We start from the raw sequence: 27,843 nt of genomic DNA on the forward strand, positions 1-27,843 counted from the left end.
TGCACTACACACACTTAGATCACATTACAGGTTGGGGTTCCACTACTTCTAAACTTCAGTCAGGAATAAGTCTGGCATCTTTCGTCAGCATGGCAGGGACTGTGTGTGTGTGTGTGTGTGTGTGTGTGTGTGTGTGTGTGTGTGTGTGTGTGTGTGTGTGTGTGTGTGTGTGTGTGTGTGTGTTAATGGTACACAAAACGGTTCTACCTGAAACCCAAAAACGGTTCTACCTGAAACCCAAAAACGGTTCTACCCGGAACCCAAAAACGGTTCTACCCGGAACCCAAAAACGGTTCTACCCGGAACCCAAAAACGGTTCTACCCGGAACCCAAAAACGGTTCTACCCGGAACCCAAAAATGGTTCTACCTGAAACCCAAAGAGGCTCTTCTATGGAGAAAGCCAAAGAACCATTTTTTCTAAGAGTGTAGTGCACTACTTTTGACAATGGCCCATAAATGTCTGGTTAAAAGTAGTGCATTATATAGGGAATAGGGGGCCATTTGGAATGTATCTCAGATTTCTTAGTCTGTCAGAAGGTTTCCATCACATGGCAAAAGGCAGGACGTACTCAGTACTTAAGCAGAGAAGAGAGAACCTCAAAGCTCATTGTAGGATAACAGGAGGCAACCTTTTCAAAACTCTGTCTTTCAAAACCAACTCGTGTCTTTTGTTGGATGTGATTTATAATACATCCAACACACAATCTGTCTACAATCTGTTGAATAGCGGACTGTTCTGCAGTCTGAGTCTACGCTTGGTGGTTCTGTTAGAGAGAAGTCAGTAGGGAGGAATAGCTACTGCAGTGGTTCTGTTAGAGAGAAGACAGTAGGGAGGAATAGCTACTGCAGTGGTTCTGTTAGAGAGAAGACAGTAGGGTGGAATAGCTACTGCAGTGGTTCTGTTAGAGAGAAGACAGTAGGGTGGAATAGCTACTGCAGTGGTTCTGTTAGAGAGAAGACAGTAGGGTGGAATAGCTACTGCAGTGGTTCTGTTAGAGAGAAGACAGTAGGGAGGAATAGCTACTGCAGTGGTTCTGTTAGAGAGAAGTCAGTAGGGAGGAATAGCTACTGCAGTGGTTCTGTTAGAGAGAAGACAGTAGGGTGGAATAGCTACTGCAGTGGTTCTGTTAGAGAGAAGACAGTAGGGAGGAATAGCTACTGCAGTGGTTCTGTTAGAGAGAAGACAGTAGGGAGAAATAGCTACTGCAGTGGTTCTGTTAGAGAGAAGTCAGTAGGGAGGAATAGCTACTGCAGTGGTTCTGTTAGAGAGAAGACAGTAGGGAGGAATAGCTACTGCAGTGGTTCTGTTAGAGAGAAGACAGTAGGGAGGAATAGCTACTGCAGTGGTTCTGTTAGAGAGAAGACAGTAGGGTGGAATAGCTACTGCAGTGGTTCTGTTAGAGAGAAGACAGTAGGGAGGAATAGCTACTGCAGTGGTTCTGTTAGAGAGAAGTCAGTAGGGAAGAGTAGCTACTGCAGTGGTTCTGTTAGAGAGAAGACAGTAGGGTGGAATAGCTACTGCAGTGGTTCTGTTAGAGAGAAGACAGTAGGGAGGAATAGCTACTGCAGTGGTTCTGTTAGAGAGAAGTCAGTAGGGAAGAATAGCTACTGCAGTGGTTCTGTTAGAGAGAAGACAGTAGGGAGGAATAGCTACTGCAGTGGTTCTGTTAGAGAGAAGACAGTAGGGTGGAATAGCTACTGCAGTGGTTCTGTTAGAGAGAAGACAGTAGGGTGGAATAGCTACTGCAGTGGTTCTGTTAGAGAGAAGTAAGTAGGGAGGAATAGCTACTGCAGTGGTTCTGTTAGAGAGAAGTCAGTAGGGAGGAATAGCTACTGCAGTGGTTCTGTTAGAGAGAAGACAGTAGGGAGGAATAGCTACTGCAGTGGTTCTGTTAGAGAGAAGACAGTAGGGAGGAATAGCTACTGCAGTGGTTCTGTTAGAGAGAAGACAGTAGGGGGAAAAAACAAGCAGCTATAGGGGTCATTACCTATGCAAAACACACACACACGGTCATTACCCAGGCAAACCATGTAGTTCAGTTCAGTAGTTGGTTGCTGGTTGACAAACACTGTTTAGGAGGGAAACGGTGAGAGCTTGAGACAGTGTTTATCAGAGGAGGTCTGGAGGAAAATACTTAATGCACTTTTAAATCACCGGCTACTTAGTGTGTGATATGTAGCTGTGTGGAGGTCATTATTCCATTCAGAATGTAAAGCGGTGTTTACCAACCCGGCTAGGGCAGGTGTGGAGGACCTGAGGCTATCTCTACCCTCTATCCTTGGCCAAAGAAAAACCTTTGTCAGGTTTGTTGTTTACCTCTTTTTCTACTGACAAAATTCAATTCAATAATATCTACTAGCTAGTTCTCACTGCTTCAAACACACCTCTCATCTGTGCTCTGTCTGAGACCTGGCTTAACTAGGGGCTACTTCAAACACACCTCTCATCTGTGCTCTGTCTGAGACCTGGCTTAACTAGTGGCTGCTTCAAACACACCTCTCATCTGTGCTCTGTCTGAGACCTGGCTTAACTAGGGGCTGCTTCAAACACACATCTCATCTGTGCTCTGTCTGAGACCTGGCCTAACTAGGGGCTGCTTCAAACACACCTCTCATCTGTGCTCTGTCTGAGACCTGGCCTAACTAGGGGCTGCTTCAAACACACCTCTCATCTGTGCTCTGTCTGAGACCTGGCCTAACTAGGGGCTGCTTCAAACACACCTCTCATCTGTGCTCTGTCTGAGACCTGGCTTAACTAGGGGCTGCTTCAAACACACCTCTCATCTGTGCTCTGTCTGAGACCTGATCTTAACTAGGGGCTGCTTCAAGGCACGGTCAGGTGTGGCTGCATGCCAGACACACCTGTGAAATAAGGAAGTTAAGGTGCTAGTGCCGTGCTGCCCCAGTCAGTCAGTGTAGCCTAGCTTAGCCTAGCTTAGCCTAGTGTAGCCTAGTGTAGCCTAGCTTAGCCTAGCTTAGCCTAGCGTAGCCTAGCTTAGCCTAGCCTAGCTTAGCCTAGCCTTAGCTTTATCTGTGAGAGGAAGGGAGGGAGGTGAACTAAGCCCCTGTCAGGAGGCACAGAGACAGGCAGGGAGATCCTGGGATACTCTGAGCTGAGCAGAGCAGGGAGATCCTGGGATACTCTGAGCTGAGCAGAGCAGGGAGATCCTGGGATACTCTGAGCTGAGCAGAGCAGGGAGATCCTGGGATACTCTGAGCTGAGCAGAGCAGGGAGATCCTGGGATACTCTGAGCTGAGCAGAGCAGGGAGATCCTGGGATACTCTGAGCTGAACAGTAGTGCCCTATATAAGGGAATAGGGTGCCATTTGGGGCACATGGCAGAGGCTCCAGCTACAGCTGAGAGGTGTTATCTGCTGCTCCACGGGATCCATGGAAGGTCTGACTGGCTGCCAACCTGGACAGAGAGGTCTGACTGGCTGCCAACCTGAACAGAGAGGTCTGACTGGCTCCCAACCTGGACAGAGAGGTCTGACTGGCTGCCAACCTGGACAGAGAGGTCTGACTGGCTCTCAACCTGGACAGAGAGGTCTGACTGGCTGCCAACTTGGACAGAGAGGTCTGACTGGCTCCCAACCTGGACAGAGAGGTCTGACTGGCTGCCAACCTGGACAGAGAGGTCTGACTGGCCGCCAACCTGGACAGAGAGGTCTGACTGGCTCTCAACCTGGACAGAGAGGTCTGACTGGCTGCCAACCTGGACAGAGAGGTCTGACTGGCTCCCAACCTGGACAGAGAGGTCTGACTGGCTGCCAACCTGGACAGAGAAGTCTGACTGGCTCCCAACTTGGATAGAGAGGTCTGACTGGCTCCCAACCTGGACAGAGAGGTCTGACTGGCTGCCAACCTGGACAGAGAGGTCTGACTGGCTGCCAACCTGGACAGAGAGGTCTGACTGGCTGCCAACCTGGACAGAGAGGTCTGACTGGCTGCCAACCTGGACAGAGAGGTCTGACTGGCTCCCAACCTGGACAGAGAGGTCTGACTGGCTGCCAACCTGGACAGAGAGGTCTGACTGGCTGCCAACCTGGACAGAGAGGTCTGACTGGCTGCCAACCTGGACAGAGAGGTCTGACTGGCTGCCAACCTGGACAGAGAGGTCTGACTGGCTGCCAACCTGGACAGAGAGGTCTGACTGGCTGCCAACCTGGACAGAGAGGTCTGACTGGCTGCCAACCTGGACAGAGCACAGGGAGACAGCTAAACAAAGCTCCAGCCACAGTCACCTATATGTGTATGAACCTACACTGTTAGACTGCCACCTGGATGACAGAAGGTGAGGGTTCTGTCTCTCTCACAGCAAGCTCTGTTCTCAGTTGGACTGAATGGAAGTGGGATAGAGGGAGAGAGGGATAGAGAGGGAGCGAGAGGAGAGAGAGAGAGAGAGAGAGAGAGAGAGAAAGAGAAAGAGAAAGAGAGAGAGAGAGAGAGAGAGAGAGAGAGAGACCGTTTCGGTATTTAGAGGGAGTTAGAAATTGCATTCAGGGGTAGAGAGGGAGAGATACTGTAGATCCTGCTGTGTGGCTGACTGGAGCTAAAAATAGTGCTGTGTGTGTGTGCGTGCGTGCGTGCGTGCGTGCGTGCGTGCGTGCGTGCGTGCGTGCGTGCGTGCGTGTGTGTGTGTGTGTGTGTGCGTGCGTGCGTGCGTGCGTGCACGTGCGTGTGTGAGCAGTGAGTGTGTGTGTGTGTGTGTGTGTGTGTGTGTGTGTGTGTGTGTGTGTGTGTGTGTGTGTGTGTGTGTGTGTGTGTGTGTGTGTGTGTGTGTGTGTGTGTGTGTGTGTGTAGACAGAAGAGAGAATCTCACCTGTGTGTTCCAGCCTACTGATCAGCAAAGCCTTGGGCGAAAAGCAGGAGGGAGCTGGAGAGAGAGAGAGATACAAATTGATGGAAAGTGGTGTTGGGGGAAAAACATATGACATTATTAAATCCATGTACACAAACAACCAGTGCACGGTTAAAATAGACAAAAAACACACACATTTCTTTCCACAGGGCCGTGGGGTGAGACAGGGATGCAGCTTAAGCCCCACCCTCTTCAGCATATATATCAACGAATTAGCGAGGGCACTAGAACAGTCTGCAGCACCAGGCCTCACCCAACTAGAATCTGAAGTCAAATTTATACTGTTTGCTGATGATCTGGTGCTTCTGTCACCAACCAAGGAGGGCCTACAGAAGCACCTAGATCTTCTGCACAGATTCTGTCAGACCATGGCCCTGACAGTAAATCTCAGAAAGACCAAAATAATGGTGTTCCAAAAAAGGTCCAGTTGCCAGGACCACAAATACAAATTCCATCTAGACACCGCTGCCCTAGAGCACACAAAAAACTATACATACCTCGGCCTAAATATCAATGCCACAGGTAACTTCCACAAAGCTTTGAACGATATGAGAGACAATGCTAGAAGGGCATTCTATGCCATCAAAAGGAACATAAAATTAGACATACCAATTAGGATCTGGCAAAAAATACTTGAATCAGTTATATAACCCATTGCCCTTTATGGTTGTGAGGTCTGGGGTCCGCTCACCAACCAAGAATTCACAAAATGGGACAAACACCAACTCTGCATGCAGAATTCTGCAAAAATATCCTCTGTGTACAACGTAAAACACCAAATAATGCATGCAGAGCAGAATTAGGCTAATACCCGCTAATGATCAGAATCCAGAAAATAGCCGTTAAATTCTACAACCACCTAAAAGGGAGCGATTCCCAAACCTTCCATAACAAAGCCATCACCTACAGAGAGATGAACCTGGAGAAGAGTCCCCTAAGCAAGCTGGTCCTGGGGCTCTGTTCACAAACACAAACAGACCCCACAGAGCCCCAGGACAGCAGTACAATTAGACCCAACCAAATCATAGGAAAACAAAAAGATAATTACTTGACACATTGTAAAGAATTAACAAAAGAAACAGAGCAAACTAGAATGCTATTTGGCCCTAAACAGAGAGTACACAGTGGCAGAATACCTGACCACTGTGACTGACCGAAACTTAAGGAAGGCTTTGACTATGTACAGACTCAGTGAGCAGAGCCTTGCTTTTATTATATATTTTTGAAACCTTTATTTAACTAGGCAAGTCAGTTAAGAACACATTCTTATTTACAATGACGGCCTAGGAACAGTGTGTTAACTGCCTTGTTGTGTTTACCTTGTCAGCTCAGGGAATTGATCTTGCAACCTTTCCGTTATTAGTCCAATGCTCTAAACACAAGGCTACCCCCCCTACACTCTAATCACTAGACTACCCCCCCTACACTCTAACCACTAGGCTACCCCCCCTACACTCTAACCACTAGGCTATCCCCCCCTACACTCTAACCACTAGGCTACCCCCCCTACACTCTAATCACTAGGCTACCCCCCCTACACTCTAACCACTAGGCTACCACCCCTACACTCTAACCACTAGGCTACCTGCCGCCCCTACACTCTAACCACTAGGCTACCTGCCGCCCCTACACTCTAACCACTAGGCTACCTGCCACCCCCACACTCTAACCACTAGGCTACTTGCCACCCCTACACTCTAACCACTAGGCTACCACCCCTACACTCTAACCACTAGGCTACCTGCCGCCCCTACACTCTAACCACTAGGCTACCTGCCGCCCCTACACTCTAACCACTAGGCTACCTTCCCCCCCTACACTCTAACCACTAGGCTACCTGCCGCCCCTACACTCTAACCACTAGGCTACCTGCCGCCCCTACACTCTAACCACTAGGCTACCTGCCACCCCTACACTCTAACCACTAGGCTACCTGCCGCCCCTACACTCTAACCACTAGGCTACCTGCCGCCCCTACACTCTAACCACTAGGCTACCTGCCACCCCTACACTCTAACCACTAGGCTACCTGCCACCCCCACACTCTAACCACTAGGCTACCTGCCGCCCCTACACTCTAACCACTAGGCTACCTGCCACCCCTACACTCTAACCACTAGGCTACCTGCCGCCCCTACACTCTAACCACTAGGCTACCTGCCGCCCCTACACTCTAACCACTAGGCTACCTGCCCCCCCTACACTCTAACCACTAGGCTACCTGCCCCCCCCTACACTCTAACCACTAGGCTACCTGCCCCCCCTACACAATTTGTATTGTTTATTTCACTTTTGTATATTATCTACTTCACTTGTTTTGGCAATGTTAACATACAGTTGAAGTCGGAAGTTTACATACACCTTAGCCAAATACATTTCAACTCAGTTTTTCACAATTCCTGACATTTAATCCTAGTAAAAATTCCATCTGTAAGGGTGGACCAAAGCGCAGCGTGGAAAGTGTTCATGATATTTATTTACGAGAAACACCCAATCAAAAATAACAAATCCAAAAACGAACGCGAACACTTCCGTCAGTCACAGACACTAAACAGAAAATAAACCGCCACAAAACCCAAACAGAAAATCACAACTTATATATGATCCCCAATCAGAGACAACGATAGACAGCTGCCTCTGATTGGGAACCATACCCGGCCAACAAAGAAATAGAAAAACTAGAATGCCCACCCAAATCACACCCAGACCAAACCAAATAGAGAAATAAAAAGGCTCTCTAAGGTCAGGGTGTGACAAATACATCCACAGGTACACCTCCAATTGACTCAAATTATGTCAATTAGCCTATCAGAAGCTTCTAAAGCCATGACTTACTTTTCTGGAATTTTCCAAGCTGTTTAAAGGCACAGTCAATTTAGTGTATGTAAACATCTGACTCACTGGAATTGTGATACAGTGAATTATAAGTGAAATAATCTGTCTGTAAACAATTGTTGGAAAAATGACGTGTCATGCACAAAGTAGATGTCCTAACCGACTTGCCAAAACTATAGTTTGTTAACAAGAAATTTGTGGAGTGGTTGAGAAACGACTTTTAATGACTCCAACCTAAGTGTATGTAAACTTCCGACTTCAACTGTATGTTTCCCATGCCAACAAAGCCTTTACATTGAATTGAGAGAGACAAGAGAATATGTAAGATTAGAGTCCAAAGTCAGTCTTCACCGAACACCGACAATCAATAAACTGTTAGCTAGCTGCACACCTGCTGTTCAGAGAGCCTCTGTTCCTGCCTCTCCGACACTACACAGACAATCAGCAGTTCTAAACACCTCTCTCTCTCTTTCCCTCTATCTATATAGCTATCTCTCTATCCCTCTCTCTATCTATATATCTATCTCTCTATCTCTATCTATATAGCTATCTCTCTATCTCTCTCCCTCTCTCTATCTATATAGCTATCTCTCTATCTCTCTCCCTCTCTCTATCTATATAGCTATCTCTCTATCCCTCTCTCTATCTATATAGCTATCTCTCTATCCCTCTCTCTATCTATATAGCTATCTCTCTATCCCTCTCTCTATCTATATAGCTATCTCTCTATCTCTCTCTATCTATATAGCTATCTCTCTCCCTCTATCTATATAGCTATCTCTCTCCCTCTATCTATATAGCTATCTCTCTCCCTCTATCTATATAGCTATCCCTCTCTCCCTCTCTCTGTCTATATAGCTATCCCTCTCTCCCTCTATCTATATAGCTATCTCTCTATCTCCCTCTATAGCTATCTCTCTATATAGCTATCTCTCTATCTCTCTCTCTCCCTCTATCTATATAGCTATCTCTCTCCCTCTATCTATATAGCTATCTCTCTCCCTCTATCTATATAGCTATCTCTCTCCCTCTATCTACATAGCTATCTCTCTCCCTCTATCTACATAGCTATCTCTCTCCCTCTATCTACATAGCTATCTCTCTCCCTCTATCTACATAGCTATCTCTCTCCCTCTATCTACATAGCTATCTCTCTCCCTCTATCTATATAGCTCTCTCTCTCCCTCTATCTATATAGCTCTCTCTCTCTATCTATATAGCTCTCTCTCTCGCTCTCGCTCTCGCTCTCTCTCTCTCTCTCTCTCTCTCTCTCTCTCTCTCTCTGTCTCTGTCTCTGTCTCTCTCTCTCTCTGTCTCTGGGTCTAGTAAACTGCCTGTTACACAGTCACTCAGCAGGTCTAGTAAACAGACCGTTACACAGTCACTCAGCAGGCAGGAGGTCTAGTAAACAGCCTGGTACACAGTCACTCAGCAGGCAGCAGGTCTAGTAAACAGCCTGTTACACAGTCACTCAGCAGGTCTAGTAAACAGCCTGTTACGGGGGGGTCAGTGGTTATATCATCTCCTCTAATATACAATTACCTTCAGAAACCAGCCAAGTAATGGATGGCTCCTCAAATACAGGCCACAAAACTCATTCTGCAGATGGATGATGATGATGTGAACTATGGCCAGAAAGTGATCAGCTGTGAGATGTGCTCTACTGTCCTCATATACTCCAGCTAGTTAAGTCAGTGTACCTTTTAGTGGCACCTGTGTCATGGTGGACTGTGGAGTCTCAGAGATGGAGAGGGTTCTTGTGAAGGCTCAGTGTCCCACCCTGATCTGTTTCACCTGTCTTGTGATTGTCTCCACCCCCCACCAGGTGTCTCCTATTTTCCCCCATTATCCCCTGTATAATTTAGACCTGCGTTTTCTGTCTGTCTGTTGCCAGTTCGTCTTGTTTTGTCAGGTCTTACCAGCGTGTTTCCCATTTTCCCCAGTTCGGTAGTTCTTGTTTTCTAGTCTTCCTTGGTTCCGACCTTTCTGCCTTACCCTGACCCTGACCCTGTGCCTGAGCCTGAGCCTGACCCTGAGCTTGACCCTGACCCTGACCCTGACCCTTACCCTGACCCTGACCCTGACCCTGAGCCTGACTCTGAGCCTGACCCTGACCCTGAGCCTGAGCCTGAGCCTGACCCTGAGCCTTACCCTGACCCTAACCCTAACCCTGAGCCTGACCCTGAGCCTGACCCAGACCCTGAGCCTGAGCCTGACTCTGAGCCTGACCCTGACCCTGAGCCTGACCCTGAGCCTGAGCCTGACCCTGAGCCTGAGCCTGAGCCTGAGCCTGAGCCTGACCCTGAGCCTGAGCCTGACTCTGACCCTGAGCCTTACCCTGACCCTGAGCCTTACCCTGACCCTGAGCCTGACCCTGTGCCTGAGCCTGAGCCTGAGCCTGAGCCTGAGCCTGAGCCTGACCCTGTGCCTGAGCCTGACCCTGACCCTGACCCTGAGCCTTACCCTGACCCTGAGCCTGACTCCGAGCCTGAGCCTGACCCTGAGCCTGACCCTGACCCTGACCCTGTGCCTGAGCCTGAGCCTGACCTTGAGCCTGAGCCTGACCCTGTGCCTGAGCCTGACCCTGAGCCTGAGCCTGAGCTGACCCTTACCCTGAGCCTGACCCTGAGCCTGACCCTGAGCTGACCCTGACCCTAACCCTGACCCTGAGCTGACCCTTACCCTGACCCTAACCCTGACCCTGAGCCTGACCCTGAGCCTGACCCTGACCCTTACCCTGTGCCTGAGCCTGAGCCTGACCCTGACCCTGAGCTGACCCTTACCCTGACCTTAACCCTGACCCTGACCCTGAGCCTGACCCTTACCCTGTGCCTGAGCCTGAGCCTGACCCTGAGCCTGAGCCTGAGCCTGACCCTGACCCTGACCCTGAGCCTGACACTGGCCCTGACCCTGAGCCTGACCCTGAGCCTGGCCCTGACCCTGCCTGCCATTCTGTCCCTGATTGACCCTGCCTTGGACTACGAACCTCTGCCTGCCCTCGACCTGCACTTTTGTCTGCCATTTTGTTATAATAAATATTCTGAGAACCCGAACTATCCACCTCCTGCGTCTGCATCTGGGTCATATCCTGAGTCGGGATACTCAGCTCAGCAGGCTTCACTGAAGGGTTTGATAAAGCACCGAGGAACAAAATAATGGCTGTGTCCCAAATGACCGTTACAAGGTCATTATTATCTCCAAAACGTTAGTCAAGCCTATGAGCCAATTCTGACAGACACAAACCCTATTAGTTCTAGTGGTGTTGGGGAAGAATGTAATGCCTCCACTTTGTTGGAGGTACAATGGAATACATCCACTTTAACAATAGCATTGGTTAGTAAAACACCTTCAATGCCAGGAACAAGGTCAGAAGGGATTTGTAGAGAGTGAGACTGATTCATCCCCAAAAAAATGGTTCAATGTGGAGGAGTGGTTGGCAACAAAAAAACACACAAGAAACACTGACAAATGTAGGTGTATAATAACAAGAAGATATGAAAAAAAAAAAAAAATTTAGGCTGGGATAAAGTGACTTGAATTAAATCCTGACCTAAATCTGAACACAAAGAAATTCAAGCTAAAGACATAGTGATAGTATAGTATAGGGATTGACCTGTAAAGTATATAACACAATATACCACACAGTATACCACACAGTATACCACACAGTATACCACACAGTATATAACACAGTATACCACACAGTATATAACACAGTATACCACACAGGATACCACACAGTATATAACACAGTATACCACACAGTATATAACACAGTATACCACACAGTATACCACACAGTATATAACACAGTATACCACACAGTATACCACACAGTATATAACACAGTATACCACACAGTATATAACACAGTATACCACACAGTATACCACACAGTATATAACACAGTATACCACACAGTATATAACACAGTATACCACACAGTATACCACACAGTATACCACACAGTATACCACACAGTATATAACACAGTATACCACACAGTATATAACACAGTATACCACACAGTATACCACACAGTATACCACACAGGATACCACACAGTATATAACACAGTATACCACACAGTATATAACACAGTATACCACACAGTATACCACACAGTATACCACACAGTATATAACACAGTATACCACACAGTATATAACACAGTATACCACACAGTATACCACACAGTATATAACACAGTATACCACACAGTATATAACACAGTATACCACACAGTATACCACACAGTATACCACACAGTATACCACACAGTATACAACACAGTATATAACACAGTATATAACACAGTATACCACACAGTATATAACACAGTATACCACACAGTATATAACACAGTATCCAACAGAGTATATAACACAGTATATAACACAGTATAACACAATATACAGCACAGTATACAACACAGTACATGGTAGTAGTAGGTAACACAGCAATACATGGTAGTAGTAGGAAACACAGCAATACATGGTAGTAGTAGGAAACACAGCAATACATGGTAGTAGTAAGAAACACAGTAGTACACGGTAGTAATAGGTAAAACAGTAGTAAATGGTTGTCAACGACAGTAGTAGGTAGTAGCACATGGTACTGGGGTTAAAGTGGGGTTAAAGAATGTTGCTTATACTTCTCTTCCTTAATTAATGGACATTCAGCAAGGTCACATTGTTCATTAATCAGGACAGCTAATTAAGGTGTTCTAACGAGATATCTTGATCAACCAACCAATAGTAAGTTATGCACGCATAATTTCTGTCCTCCTCCTTTACCCCTCCTCCTCCTCTACCCTTCCTCCTGCCACTCCTCCTCCTCCTCCTCTTCTTCCTCCACCTCCTTCTCTCCTCTTCTGTCTCGTCTTTCTCCTCCTCCTCTCCTCCACCTCCTCCTCTCCTTCTCCTCCACCTCCTCCTCTCCTTCTCCTCCTCCTCCTCCTCCTCTTCCTCCACCTCCTCCTCTCCTTCTCCTCCACCTCCTCCTCTCCTTCTCCTCCTCCACATCCTCCTCCACCTCCTCCTCTCCTTCTCCTCCCTCTCCTTCTCCTCCTCTTCCTCCCCCTCCTCCTCTCCTCCTCCTTCTCCTCTCTTTTCTACTCTGCTTCCTGATCCAAAAGGCTCAACAATTCTCTGCAATGATCCTTTGTTCGTACTGTACCTTTCATGCGCATGAATTTATCCCAGAAGCTGCTCCAAGACTCTGCCGGCAGAGAAGAGATATTAGGAGTGGTCATTTAGTTAGACTCAGGAGGCATGCACACCATCCACCACTTCAAAGTATATTACCAGCTAATGTTCAGTCCCTCGTCAGTCCCTGACGAGCTCAGGGCGAGGATATCCTTCCAGAGAGATATCAGGGACTGTAACATACTCTGTTTCACAAAATCATGTCTCCCTCCAGATATACTGTCCCCGTCCATACAGCCAGTTCGGTTCTCAGTCCATCTCTCTCTAGATATACTGTCCCCGTCCATACAGCCAGTTCGGTTCTCAGTCCATCTCTCTCCAGATATACTGTCCCCGTCCCTGCAAGACAGGAATGTCAGTGTTCTGCCATGGCCAGCGAAGAGCCCGAATCTCAATCCGATTGAGCAAGTCTGGGACCTTTTGGATCGTAGGGTGAGGGCTAGGGCCATTCCCCCCAGAAATGTCTGGGACCTTGCAGGTGCCTTGGTGGAAGAGTGGGGTAACATCTCACAGCAAGAACTGGCAAATATGGTGCAGTCCATGAGGAGAAGATGCACTGCAGTACTTAATGCAGCTGGTGGCCACACCAGATACTAACTGTTACTTTTGATTTTGACCCCCCCCCCCCCCCCCTTTGTTCAGGGACACATTATTCCATTTCTGTTAGTCACATGTCTATGGAACTTGTTCAGTTTACGTCTCAGTTGTTGAATTTTGTTACGTTCATACTAATATTTACACATGCTAAGTTTGCTGAAAATAAACTCAGTTGACAGTGAGAAGATGTTTCTTTTTTTGCTGAGTTTATAATGCAGTATTACAACATAGGCCTGTATTCACTGAATGCTGACTTTCTGCTTTGTTAGCTGAGAGAGAGAGAGAGAGAGAGAGAGAGAGAGAGAGAGAGAGAGAGAGAGAGAGAGAGAGAGAGAGAGAGATAGAGAGATATATAGAGATATAGAGCGATATATAGAGATATAGATATATATATATATATATATATATAGAGAGAGAGAGAGAGAGAGAGAGAGAGAGAGAGGGAGAGAGAGATTCTTCAAAACATTTTAAAAGGAATTTTATTGCAAAGGACTGCTCTCAAAGTGTGGTCCTTGGATTGAGTACTAAATCCTCCACATCCCGAATCCCTAACTAAATCACGATTGGATGTGTTGGGCCCACTTTTATGAGTGAAGGAAACGGGTCCTCTTCACACTTGAATGGAAAATATCAGCTATGAATAGAAGCAGGTGTGGCAAAATGAGAGGTCAGCGCATTTGAGAGGGCGTGTGTGTGTGTGTGAGTGTGTGTGAGTGTGTATGTGCGTATGTATGTGTGACACAGAGAGAGGTCTCTTGTGGAGAGGAAGCAGAGTGAGCGTGTCTCTAAAGGTGTCGGTCAGCAACAGTGTGTCACTACTGTGTAGCAACAGTTTCCTCTCTCTTCTTCTCTTCCGTATGTGTGTGTGTTTGTACTGTACTGTATGTGTGTTAACTCAACAGTTACCAAAGACATCACCGGATAAGACACAGTCCATAAGCATCTTCCTGCGGGGATCCTAAAGGCCTGAATAACTGGAGTAGAGAAAATATCCAACCCTCCATAAAGTAAAACTACAACTCCATCCCACTGCTCAAACTAGACACATAAAATAATAGCTAGGTTACTATAGGACAAACAGAGGAAGGACAACCCACTAGATAAGAAAGGGGGATATAGTAGTCTAATAGAACATTGTGTGTATTGTTCAGTTGTAGATGTTTGGCGCTCTGTAAGACAACGTTTGTCAGATTCATAAAAATGCCGTTTGGTTTTTGGCTCTAGAATGAGATCACCCTGACGACTAAGTTCTAGAAGCTTGCCTGTGAATTAGATTGGGTCTCACCTAAACCATGTTAGCATCGATGGTGTAAAATGTGACGTGGTTGAGAAACAAGAGAGGGTACTTTGTGTGTCGATATCTCAATCGATTTGAAGTGCCTCAGTCTGAAGGGATGCATGACCGATCACTAAAGAGGTTGTATGATTTAACAAATGGCTTTCAGTCACTATTCCTCATGCATGATATGTCCAGATATGCAGCCTGGTCTCATAGACTAGATGTAACATAGTAAATGTAAATCCCGGGACACTCAAATTAGTATGATATGTTACGTTTGGTATGGTTACATAAGACAGATGGTTACTTAAGGCAAAAACAAAAGTAGGGTGGTTGGTCGGGGTGAATGGGTAGGTGGGTTAGGGTTAGGGTAAGGGTTAGGGTTAGGGTTAGGGTCGGGGTGAATGGGTAGGTGTATAACGCGGACGTTTAGCAACCCAAAGACTGCGAGTTTGAATCTCATCACGGACATTTTATCTAATTATCAACTTTTAACGACTTACTATTTTTTAGCAACTACTTCAACTAGCAACTACGTCAACTACATGTTTTAGCATGTTTTCTAACCCCTCCCCTAACCCTAACCTTAACCCTAACCCTAACCCTACTTAGCATGTTTTAGCATGTTTTTCTAACCCCTCCCCTAACCCTAACCCTAACCCTAACCCTACTTAGCATGTTTTAGCATGTTTTCTAACCCCTCCCCTAACCCTAACCCTAACCCTAACCCTACTTAGCATGTTTTAGCATGTTTTCTAACCCCTCCCCTAACCCTAACCCTAACCCTAACCCTACTTAGCATGTTTTAGCATGTTTTCTAAACCCTCCCCTATCCCTAACCTTAACCCTAACCCTAACCCTAACCTTAACCCTAACCCTAACCCTACCTTAACCCTAACCTTAACCCTAACCTTAACCCTAACCTTAACCCTAACCTTAACCCTAACCTTAACCCTAACCTTAACCCCTCCCCTAACCCTAACCTTAACCCTAACCCTAACCTTAACCCTAACCTTAACCCTCCCCTAACCCTAACCTTAACCCTTACCCTAACCTTAACCCTCCCCTAACCTTAACCCTAACCTTAACCCTAACCCTAACCTTAACCCTAACCCTAACCCTAACCTTAACCATTTTAGGTAACCCTTCCCCCTAGCCCTAACCTTAACCCTTTAACCTAACTCCAAAACTTAATACCTAAAATATAGCCTAGCTAACGTTAGCTAGCTAGCTTTAATTTGTATTATATCATACATTTAGTCAATTCCTAACATATAGCACGTTTTGCAAATTCGTAACATATTCCTAATTTTGTAAATAAGAGTGCTGTACCAATCGTGTTCCTTGGAGCAACTTTACACCAGTGTTGCGTCCTAAATGGCAACCACTTCCCAGTATACAGTGCTTTCAGAAAGTATTCAAACTCCTTCACTTTTCCCACATTTTGTTACGTTCAGCCCTATTCTAAAATGGATTAGATTGTTTTCTTTTTTATCCACAAATGAATATATACCATAAGAAACGTGTTGCAGATGTACGTACAGAATAATAAGAAATGCTCTGAGAGCAGGTATAAATATGGCATGGGTTTAAGAAGAAGAAGAAGAAGAAGAAGAAGAAGAAGAACATGAACAAGAAGGAGGAGCAGAAGAAGGACAAGAAGAAGAAGGAGGAGGAGGAAGAGGAGGAGGAGGAGAAGAAGAAGAAGAAGAAGAAGAAGAAGAAGAAGAAGGACAAGAAGAAGAAGGAGGAGAAGAAGAAGGACAAGAAGAAGGGGGAAGAGCCACATTGGAAGTTACAGTCAGATAAATGGTTGTTGTGAGGTAATGTATTTTGAACACTGGCTGAGCTGTAGAGGGATGGACGTACACAGTCTTGATGAATAGGACCCACTATGTACAATTAAGCTACCTGCCTTGATCTGTTATTGTTGAACTTCCTCTACCAAACTCCTACTGGGCATCTGGCATCAAACTGCGGAGAAACTAAATTAACTGTCAAGAGCATTGATGTTGCAGATAAATTAAACAACACTTTTGATAATCTTCGAGGGGCTACTTGTATGCAGGAATAATACATTTCCGACTCATGGCAACAACCAGGATATACCTACTATATACTGTGCAGATGATGGTCACTTCAACAGTTTGACATTTAGTTAACCAACCTGTTTGCTTATTTGCTCAATCAAAAACCATCATAAAATTGAAGGATTTCTCTAACACAAATAGACTGTTTTATAAAAATCTAACGGTTCAACTTATCAGGTCTGAGAGTTTGTGAGGTTTGTGAGAAGGGCGTAGTTCATAATTCCAGGATTAGCTCACTAGCCACCACATACACAGAACCAGGCTCATTATCAGCAGACAGCATCCAGTAAACAGCAGGATCTTTGTATCGCTAAAACAGCCTCACACATCCGAGTCACAATTCCATCTATGACCTCAAGCTCCTAGGAGCAACATCACACCATTGTTGCGTCCGAAATGACACCCCATTCCTAATATACAGTGCATTCAGAAAGTACTCAGATAAAACAACTCATGTGTCAATACTCAATACACGATAAACTACACTGGAACTGTCCCCCATCAGAACTGAGTCTCGATCTGATAAATACTGAGATTAAAGTGGTGAGTGTTGTTGTTGTTATTGACATGTTGTTACGGTACAGCCTTATTCTAAAATAGATGAAATGTTTTTACCCCCTTATCAATCTTACACACAATAATACCCCATAATGACAAAGCAGAAATAAAAACAGGTTTTTAGAAATATATGCAAATGTATATCTTTTTTTTAAAACAAATACCTTATTTAAATAAGTTTTCAGCTCCTTTTGCTATGAGACTAAATTGAGCTCAGGTGCATCCTGTTTCCATTGATCATCCTTGAGATGTTTCTACAACTTGATTGGAGTCCACATGTGGTAAATTCAATTGATTGGACATTATTTGGATAGGCACACACCTGTCTATATAAAGGTCCCACAGTTGACAGTGCATGTCAGAGCAAAAACCAGGCCATGAGGTCGAAGGAATTGTCTGTAGAGCTCAGAGACAAGATTGTGTGGAGACACAGATCTGGGGGAAGGGTACCAAAACATTTCTGCAGCATTGAAGGTCCCCAAGAACAAAGTGGCCACCATAATTTCTTAAATGGAAGAAGTTTGGAACTACCAAGACCCTCCCTGTAGCTGGCCGCCCAGCCAAACTGAGCAATCGGTGGTGAAGGGCCTTAGTCAGGGACGTGACCAAGAACCTGATGGTCACTCTGACAAAGCTCTAGAGGTCCTCTGTGGAGATGGGAGAACCTTCCAGAAGGACAACCATCTCTGCAGCACTCCACCAATCAGGTCTTTATGGTAGAGTGGCCAGACGGAAGCCACTCCTCAGTAAAAGGCACATGACAGCCCGCTTGGAGTTTGCCAAAAGGCACCTAAAGGAATCTCAGACCATGAGAAACAAGATTCTCTGGTTTGATGAAACCAAGATTGAACTCTTTGGCCTGAATGCCAAGTGTCATGTCTGGAGGAAACCTGGCACCATCCCTACGGTGAAGCATGGCAGTGGTAGCATTATGTGTCAGGATGTTTTTCAGTGGCAGGGACTGAGAGACTAGTCAGGATCAAAGTACAGAGAGATCCTTGATGAAAACCTGCTGCAGAGTGCTCAGGACCTCAGACTGGGACGAAGGTTTACCTTCCAACAGGACAACGACCCTAAGCACACAGCCAATACATCACAGGAGTAGCTTCGGGACAAGTCCCTGAATGTCCTTGAGTAACCCAGCCAGAGCCCGGACTTGAATCTGATCGAACATCTCTGGAGAGACTTGAAAATAACTGTGTAGCGACACTCCCCATCCAACCTGACAGAGCTTGAGAGGATCTGCAGAGAAGAATGAGAGAAACTCCCCAAATACCAGGTGTGCCAAGCTTGTAGCTTCAACCCAAGAAAACTTGAGGCTGTAATCGCTGCCAAAGTTGATTCAATAAAGTACTGAGTAAAGGGTCCGAATACTTATGTAAATGTGATATTATTTAATCCATTTTAGAATAAGGCTGTAACGTAACAAAATGTGGAAAAAGTCAGAGGGTCTGAATACTTTCCGGAATGCACTGTAGTGCAACATTTTTGACCCAGGGTACATAGTCTGGTCAAAAGTAGTGCACTACATAGGGAATAGGGGGCCATTTGGGACGCAAACCTAATGCAAATAAACTAACTAAGCCCTCTTTCTATTTCAGCATGTGTTAGGAGGCGTGTAAGGCAGAAATACCATAAGATTGGTATCATGAGTACTCGTTCCTTATCATCATTATAGTGGTCAACCTATTTACTTTCCTCCTGTCATGTTCTTTTCATCTTCCCGGATATTATCATCAGATCAGACAGCCATTCATAAGATTTTAACAGGGACATCTAATATGTATTAGTCTTAATGACTTAATTGACTATCTGGGATTGGTACATCCATTTCTGGACTTTTAAATTAATGATTATATATAGTCATTGAAGAATAGAACATAAATGTCTTAGTGGTAAGTATATCTTTTTTAATCAAGCATAAGCCACAGAGCTCTACACCGGGTCCTGGTCAAAAGTAGTGCCCTATGGAGGGAATAAGGATATATGCAGACACTGTTCACACTTTTAATAAGGCTGTACCCTTCAGCTTCATCCATGTGGACTGGCTGTACTATACTACTGGACCGGGACTCAGTCTGTTCTACTATACTACTGGACCGGGCCTCAGTCTGTTCTACTATATTACTGGACTGGGCCTCAGTATGTTCTACTATACTACTGGACCGGGACTCAGTCTGTTCTACTATACTACTGGACCGGGCCTCAGTCTGTTCTACTATACTACTGGACTGGGCCTCAGTCTGTTCTACTATACTACTGGACTGGGCCTCAGTCTGTTCTACTATACTACTGGACTGGGCCTCAGTCTGTTCTACTATACTACTGGACTGGGCATCAGTCTGTTCTACTATACTACTGGACCGGGCCTCAGTCTGTTCTACTATACTACTGGGCTGGGCCTCAGTCTGTTCTACTATACTACTGGACCGGGCCTCAGTCTGTTCTACTATACTGCCAGGCCTCAGTCTGTTCTAATATACTACTGGGCCTCAGTCTGTTCTACTATACTACTGGACCGGGCCTCAGTCTGTTCTACTATACTACTGGACCGGGCCTCAGTCTGTTCTACTATACTACTGGACCGGGCCTCAGTCTGTTCTACTATACTACTGTACTGGGCCTCAGTCTGTTCTACTATACTACTGTACTGGGCCTCAGTCTGTTCTACTATACTACTGGACTGGGTCTCAGTCTGTTCTACTATACTACTGGACTGGGCCTCAGTCTGTTCTACTATACTACTGTACTGGGCCTCAGTCTGTTCTACTATACTACTGGACTGGGCCTCAGTATGTTCTACTATACTACTGGACTGGGCCTCAGTCTGTTCTACTATACTACTGGACTGGGCCTCAGTCTGTTCTACTATACTACTGTACTGGGCCTCAGTCTGTTCTACTATACTACTGGACTGGGCCTCAGTATGTTCTACTATACTACTGGACTGGGCCTCAGTCTGTTCTACTATACTACTGGACTGGGCGTCAGTCTGTTCTACTATACTACTGTACTGGGCATCAGTCTGTTCTACTATACTACTGGACTGGGCCTCAGTCTGTTCTACTATACTACTGGACTGGGCCTCATTCTGTTCTACTATACTACTGGACTGGGCCTCAGTCTGTTCTACTATACAACTGTACTGGGCATCAGTCTGTTCTACTATACTACTGGACTGGGCCTCAGTCTGTTCTACTATACTACTGGACTGGGCCTCAGTCTGTTCTACTATACTACTGGACTGGTCCTCAGTCTGTTCTACTATACTACTGGACTGGGCCTCAGTCTGTTCTACTATACTACTGTACTGGGCCTCAGTCTGTTCTACTATACTACTGGACTGGGTCTCAGTCTGTTCTACTATACTACTGGACTGGGCCTCAGTCTGTTCTACTATACTACTGTACTGGGCATCAGTCTGTTCTACTATACTACTGGACTGGGCCTCAGTCTGTTCTACTATACTACTGGGCCTCAGTCTGTTCTACTATACTACTGGGCTGGGCCTCAGTCTGTTCTACTATACTACTGAACTGGGCCTCAGTCTGTTCTACTATACTACTGGACTGGGCCTCAGTCTGTTCTACTATACTACTGGACTGGGCCTCAGTCTATTCTACTATACTACTGGACTGGGCCTCAGTCTATTCTACTATACTACTGGACTGGGCCTCAGTCTGTTCTACTATACTACTGGACTGGGCTTCAGTCTGTTCTACTATACTACTGTACTACTCTACTACTGTGCTGTATTACAGTATCTACAGTATCTACCGTATTATAGTATCACAGTATCTGTAGTATCTACAGTAATACAGTATCTGTAGTATCTACAGTATTACAGTATCTCCAGTAACTACAGCATCTACAGTAACTACTGTATTTATGCAGTGCACACAGTATGTTCACTCAATTGTTTTCCACACGATTCCAACTAACGTTACATTATTCGAAGATAAAAGCATTGCCTAACTAACATTAGCTCAGTTCTCCTACATTATTGTTTAGTATTTGAAGAGATCATACACATTTTTTTTCTTCTTCTCCATATGCTAAAGAGACAACTTCTTCTGCAAGTTCCCCATCTCCTAACATGCGTTCCAAATCGCACCCTATTCCTACACCCTACATAGTGAATTCCTATACACTTTAGAGGTAATAGGGTGCCATTTGGTATGCATGCCTTATAGTGCTAAAGGTGTATTCTTCAAAGAGAGGAAAAAGTCCATTCTGAACTGCGATTTCAGTGGGAAAATGCTACAAACATTTCCCATCCTTCCACAAACACTGAATCACCGTCATTGTTGGTCCAAAACAATAACTGACTTATAGGGTGGATAACTTTATAAGGTTATGGAGGGTGTGTGTGTGTGCGTGCGTGCGTGCGTGCGTGCGTGCGTGCGTGCGTGTGTGTGTGCTCGTGCGTGTGGCAGATTGAGTCTACAACAGGACATCAAAGAGAATGGGGCTGGGGGAATGTGTCTTGTCAGTTTGGGCTCCTCTCGTTCCCGTTCCCATCCTGTCCCTTGGAGCTCTTCCTTTAACACATCGAGTGGCTGCTCTCTGCTCTGCTGCCTCTCAATAATTCAGGAAATAAATAGTTCATAACTTCACTCTGTCGTGAGAGTTTGGAGATATCTGCTCTTTCATTTGATAATGCATGTAATTGATTTGTTGCTACAAATGAACGAATGACTACTCCATCAGAAACATCCAATAGGAGTTAGGTCACAGAACAAAGAGAAGTGAATATATCATTTTATGTTAGATTGTCTCTTCTGAATTGATATTACAGTACCTTTCGGAAACTATTCAGACCCCTTTGACTTTTTCCACATTTTGTTACGTTACAGCCTTATTCTGAAATTTATTAAATAAAACAATTTCCTCAGCAATCTACACACAATACCCCATAATAACATCACAATACCCCATAATGACATCACAATACCCCATAATAACATCACAATACCCCATAATGACATCACAATACCTCATAATGACAGCACAATACCCCATAATGATGAAGCGAAAATAGGTTTTTAGACATTTTAGCAAATGTATAAAAATAAAAAACAGAAAAACCTTATTTACATAATTATTAAGACCCGTTGCTTTGAGGCTCAAAATTGAGCTCAGGTGCATCCTGTTCCCATTGATCATCCTTGAGATGTTTCTACAACTTGATTGGAGTCCACCTGTAATAAATTCAATTGATTGGATATGATTGGGAAAGGCACACACCTGTCTATATAAGGTCACACAGTTGACAGTGCATGTCAGAGCAAAAACAACGCAATGAGGTTGAAGGAATTGTCTCTAGAGCTCAGAGACAGGATTGTGTCGAGGCACAGATCTGGGGAAGGGTACCAAAACATTTCTGCAGCCTGGAAGGTCCCCAAGAACACAGTGGACTGCATCATTCTTGAATGGAAGAAGTTTGGAACAACCAAGACTCTTCATAGAGCTGGCCGCCCAGCCAAACTGAGCAATCGGTGGAGAAGAGCCTTGGTCAGGAAGGTGACCAAGAACCAAATGCTCACTCTGACAGAGCTCTAGAGTTCCTCTGTGAAAATGGGAGAAACTTCCAGAAGGACAACCATCTCTACAGCACTCCACCAATCAGGCCTCCATGGTAGAGTGGCCAGACGGAAGCCACTCCTCAGTAAAAGGCACGTGACAGCCCTCTTGGAGTTTGCCAAAAGGCACCTAAATACTCTCAGACCATGAGAAACAAGATTCTCTTTTTTGATGAAACCAAGATTGAACTCTTTGGCCTGAATGCCAAGCGTCACGTCTGGAGGAACAGAGCCAAGACAACACAAGAGTGGATCGGGACTGAATGTCCTTGAGTGTCCCCTGCCGGAGCCCGGACTTGAACCCAATCTAACATCTCTGGAGAGACCTGGAAATAGCTGTGCAGCAACGCTCCCCATCCAACCTGACAGAGTTTGAGAGTATCTGCAGAGAAGAATGGGAGAAACTCCCCAAATACAAATGTGCCAAGCTTGTAGCGTCATACCCAAGAAGACTCAATGCTGTAATCGCTGCCAAGCTGCTTCAACAAAGTACTCAGTAAAGGGTCTGAATACTTACAGTGGGGCAAAAAAGTATTTAGTCAGCCACCAATTGTGCAAGTTCTCCCACTTAAAAAGATGAGAGAGGCCTGTAATTTTCATTATAGGTACACTTCAACTATGACAGACAAAATGAGAAAAAAAATCCAGAAAATCACATTGTAGGATTTTTAATTAATTTATTTGCAAATTATGGTGGAAAATAAGTAAGTTGTCTTAAACAAACAACTCTATATAGACATTATAACATACTATCATTTAGGTGATGAACTGAAATATAGGTCTGCATACTATTTCTGTTCATGAGTACAGAGAACTACTCTACTGTACTCTATACTCCGAAATAGAACTCTAGAGAAGAGAAGAGGGTCCATTTCATTCATATCAGCTGACCTTCTTCCTTCTCCGTTGGAAGTTGAAATGGCTACACTGCATGGTCTGAGAAACTATAAACGTGTATAAAATCTACAAATGAGCAGAAATGTAGAGGGACCTAACGCCTATAGGGAAATAATGACTGATATCTGGGCAACGTGTATGAATATGAACATGTTACTGAAATGTCCTTGAAACGGTCAGAATATCCCCACAGAAATATTACACTTCCTACCTCTCACTCTTATTTTCCAAGTTAAAAACTGTCTGGAACTGAATTGAACAATCAACAATTCATACAATATGCTATTACTTTAGAAGGATTTGGGGGAAAATCCCTTTCAAACAAAGACTTCAGGTGGGTCTTCACACATCAGCAAACAAAGACAAGGACTGGTGCTCAACAACAATGACAAACAGCTCATTTTGTACCTCAACATATCCCTTTTGGAAGTTTTCGAACAAAGTTGTGAGAAAAAAACAAAATCGTCACATGCATTATCACACATCATCGTAATGACAGTAGAGAAGATTACAGCTGTAGGACTGACGCGTAGGCTGTAGGTAGCTGTAGAGGACTGTAGCAGGCTGTCAGACTAATTACAGCTGTAGGACTGACGCGTAGGCTGTAGAGGACTGTAGCAGGCTGTCAGACTAATTACAGCTGTAGGTAGCTGTAGAGACTAATTACAGCTGACTGCCATTGTAGAGGACTGACGCATTCTGTCAGACTAATTACAGCTGACTGCCATTGTAGAGGACTGAAGAACGATGTCAGACTAATTACAGCTGACTCCCATTGTAGAGGACTGACGCACTCTGTCAGACTAATTACAGCTGACTGCCATTGTAGAGGACTGAGGCACTCTGTCAGACTAATTACAGCTGACTGCCATTGTAGAGGACTGAGGCACTCTGTCAGACTAATTACAGCTGACTGCCATTGTAGAGGACTGAAGAACGATGTCAGACTAATTACAGCTGACTGCCATTGTAGAGGACTGACGCACTCTGTCAGACTAATTACAGCTGACTGCCATTGTAGAGGACTGACGCACTCTGTCAGACTAATTACAGCTGACTCCCATTGTAGAGGACTGACGCACTCTGTCAGACTAATTACAGCTGACTCCGATTGTAGAGGACTGACGCACTCTGTCAGACTAATTACAGCTGACTGCCATTGAGGAGGACTGACGCACTCTGTCAGACTAATTACAGCTGACTCCCATTGTAGAGGACTGACGCACTCTGTCAGACTAATTACAGCTGACTCCGATTGTAGAGGACTGACGCACTCTGTCAGACTAATTACAGCTGACTGCCATTGAGGAGGACTGAGGCACTCTGTCAGACTAATTACAGCTGACTCCCATTGTAGAGGACTGAACCACTCTGTCAGACTAATGTCTGTGTAACGTAACGTTATTCTTTATCTTTGAGCACAGAGTCATTCTACCACTGTCTGGGTCCCAAATGGCTCCCTCCTGCCCTTCAGGGTCCTGGTCAAAGCTCCACTAATAGGAAATAGGATGCATATTTGAGACAGGCAACCAGAGAGGAGGGGCCGTTGAAGTGTGGATCACAGCAGTACACCCTGCTCTGTGTGTGTTTGTACGTACAGTTGAAGTGTGGATCACAGCAGTACACCCTGCTCTGTGTGTGTTTGTACGTACAGTTGAAGTGTGGATCACAGCAGTACACCCTGCTCTGTGTGTGTTTGTACGTACAGTCGAAGTCGGAAGTTTACATACACTTAGGTTGGAGTCATTAAAAACTCGTTTTTCAACCACTCCACACATTTCTTGTTAACAAACTATAGTTTTGGCAAGTCGGTTAGGACATCTACTTTGTGCATGACAGATGTAATTTTTCCAACAATTGTTTACAGACAGATTATTTCACTTATAAATCACTGTATCACAATTCTAGTGGGTCAGAAGTTTACATACACTAAGTTGGCCGTGCCTTTAAACAGCTTGGAAAATTCCAGAAAATGATGTCATGGCTTTGGAAGCTTCTGATAGGCTAATTGACATACTTTGAGCCAATTGGAGGTGTACCTGTGGATGCATTTCAAGGTCTACCTTCAAACTCAGTGCCTCTTTGCTTGACATTATGGGAAAATTAAAAAAGAAATCAGCAAAGACCTCAGAAAAACAATTGTAGACCTCCACAAGTCTGGTTCATCCTTGGGAGCAATTTCCAAATGCCTGAAGGTACCACGTTCATCTGTACAAACAATAGTACGCAAGTATAAACACCATGGGACCAAGCAGCCGTCATACCGCTCAGGAAGGAGACGCGTTCTGTCTCTTAGAGATTAACATTTTTTGGTGCGAAAAGTGCAAATCAATCCCAGAACAACAGCAAATGACCTTGTGAAGATGCTGGAGGAAACAGGTACAAAAGTATCTATATCCACAGTAAAACGAGTCCTATATCGATATTACCTGAAAGGCCGCTCAGCAAGGAAGAAGCCACTGCTCCAAAACCGCCATAAAAAGCCAGACTGCACATGGGGACAATGATCAAACTTTTTGGAGAAATGTCCTCTAGTCTGATGAAACACAAATAGAACTGTTTGGCAATAATGACCATCGTTATGTTTGGAGGAAAAATGGGGAGACTTGCAAGCCGAAGAACACCATCCCAACAGTGAAGCACGGGGGTGGCAGCATCATGTTGTGGGGGTGCTTTTCTGCAGGAGGGACTGGTGCACTTCACAAAATAGATGGCATCATGAGGGAAGAAAATTATGTGGATATATTGAAGCAACCTCTCAAGACATCAGTCAGGAAATTAAAGCTTGGACGCAAATGGGTCTTCCAAATGGACAATGACCCCAAGCATACCTCCAAAGTTGTGGCAAAATGACTTAAGAACAACAAAGTCAAGGTATTGGAGTGGCCATCACAAAGCCCTGACCTCAATCTTATAGGAAATTTGTGAGAAGAGCTGAAAAAGCGTGTGCGAGCAAGGAGGCCTACAAACCTGACTCAGTTACACCAGCTCTGTCAGGAGGAATGGGCCAAAATCCACCCAACTTATTGTGGGAAGCTTGTGGAAGGCTACCCGAAACCTTTGACCCAATTTCAACAATTTAAAGGCAATGCTTCCAAATACTAATTGAGTGTATGTAAACTTCTGACCCACTGGGAATGTGATGAAAGAAATATAAGCTGAAATAAATCATTCTATCTACTATTATTCTGACATTCTGACATTTCACATTCTTAAAATAAAGTGGTGATCCAAACTGACCTAAGACAGAGAATGTTTACTAGGATTATATGTCAGGAATTGTGAAAAGCTGAGTTAAAATATATTTGCCTAAGGTGTATGTAAACTTCCGTCTTCAACTGTATGTATGTGTGTGTGTGTGTGTGTGTGTGTGTGTGTGTGTGTGTGTGTGTGTGTGTGTGTGTGTGTGTGTGTGTGTGTGTGTGTGTGTGTGTGTGTGTGTGTGTGTGTGTGTGTGTGTGTGTTCTATGCCTTAGCATTTCAGTCCTCATGAAACCAGTAACACGAAACCCAGTCTCATCACAACGTCTGTCATTGTCAAGGACAAAAAGCTTTGAACATTCCAGTAACAATATGACTGACTTGACCACATATTCAACCCCATTAGCTTTAAAGAGCTGTGCATGAAACAGGGCTTTGTGTTCAGAAGAACAAAGTTAGCAGCTAGCTGCCTGCCTGCCTGCCTGCATACCCCAAAAACACACTGGGCATTCCCCTTTAGAATTCAGAACACCATAGAATGTCACAGAACTCACGACAGAATATCCCCTTTGTTCTGTGTTCTATGGGAGACAGTTGGAAGGCTAGAATGGTTCTTCTCACTATTCCAGTTTGGAATGAATAAAAGGCCTGTCCTTCATATGAGTAAGGAGTCATTTAACACTGTGAGTTGGGATGGTATGCCCATTATCAAAGCCTATTTAAAATGCAGAATC

The 27,843-nt window shown here is 45.0% G+C and overlaps 1 protein-coding gene across 1 annotated transcript in view; it reads right to left on the minus strand.

Annotated features, from left to right (window-relative positions):
• The window catches only part of LOC129827460 (probable E3 ubiquitin-protein ligase MID2), a 321,932-nt gene that overhangs the window by 242,470 nt on the left and 51,619 nt on the right, over positions 1-27,843 (minus strand). The window contains exon 2 of the mRNA XM_055888340.1: positions 4,825-4,878. The gene's annotated coding sequence lies outside the window, so the exon portion shown is untranslated. The remainder of the gene's footprint in view (positions 1-4,824; positions 4,879-27,843) is intronic.

This window comes from Salvelinus fontinalis, chromosome 29 (assembly GCF_029448725.1).
Source record: "Salvelinus fontinalis isolate EN_2023a chromosome 29, ASM2944872v1, whole genome shotgun sequence".
In the NCBI taxonomy this organism is placed as follows: domain Eukaryota; kingdom Metazoa; phylum Chordata; class Actinopteri; order Salmoniformes; family Salmonidae; genus Salvelinus; species Salvelinus fontinalis.